The 748-nt window shown below is 34.9% G+C and overlaps 1 long non-coding RNA gene across 1 annotated transcript; it reads left to right on the top strand.

The window, feature by feature from the left end:
* Window positions 1–15: 15 nt before the first annotated feature.
* LOC107735341 (uncharacterized) lies at window positions 16–748 on the top strand. Its single transcript, XR_001639379.1, has 2 exons — window positions 16–290; window positions 434–748. It is a non-coding gene; the product is annotated as an uncharacterized LOC107735341 (long non-coding RNA).

Raw genomic sequence — 748 nt, 5'->3', positions numbered from 1 at the left:
AGTAGAGGGTGTTCTGAATGACCTTTACACCATAGAATCAATACCTTAGTATAAACAATACAAAAACTGTTTAGTCATCATTAATGAAACATAAAAGTAGACATGAAGAATTGGGTTGAAGTAGACGTTTGTCCATTTGCAGCAGTGATGATGTGTATTTGTCTTTTTTAGGTCCGTATCCACAGCTTCAGATGATTTTTAAGCAGTTGAAAATGGAAGGTTTCTTGGTAGGCAGGTGGGAACATAAAAATGAAGAGTCACTGAAGCAAATGTTGACCTGGATGCAAGAGGTACTTCAGAGTGCTTGGTTTCCTTGAAAAATGCTAGTTTGGTTGTTACTATACAATGCTTTATCTAAATACAATTATACTTCATCTCATTAAGTATCATATATTGATAATGATGCCGATTCTCTTGATTTGATGGTTTACAGGGAAAGCTGAAGTGTAAAGAACATGTTACTGTTGGCTTTGAAAACATGCCTGCTGCATTCATGGGGATGCTGCGGGGAGAAAATATCGGAAAAGCCATTGTTAAAGTCTAATGGCAAGTGTTTCAGTGGTTTGTTCATGAAGCAACAGTCTTGCCCTTTTTGTTATGGATACTGCATTAATAATCGTATGTTTTCATGTTGTGTCCTTTATTTTGTTTTACAAATAATAAGTCTGTTTTTGTACATTGAGTGTCACATTTGCAACATTCTCTAGGACAGATATGCACAAAACAGGAATAAAATTATACTTTTTTT

The sequence above is a fragment of the Sinocyclocheilus rhinocerous genome, unplaced genomic scaffold, assembly GCF_001515625.1.
Source record: "Sinocyclocheilus rhinocerous isolate Xijiao unplaced genomic scaffold, SAMN03320098_v1.1 C35991508, whole genome shotgun sequence".
NCBI lineage: Eukaryota > Metazoa > Chordata > Actinopteri > Cypriniformes > Cyprinidae > Sinocyclocheilus > Sinocyclocheilus rhinocerous.
Note: the sequence above shows the minus strand (reverse complement) of the source record. Positions and strands in the feature narration are given on the sequence as shown.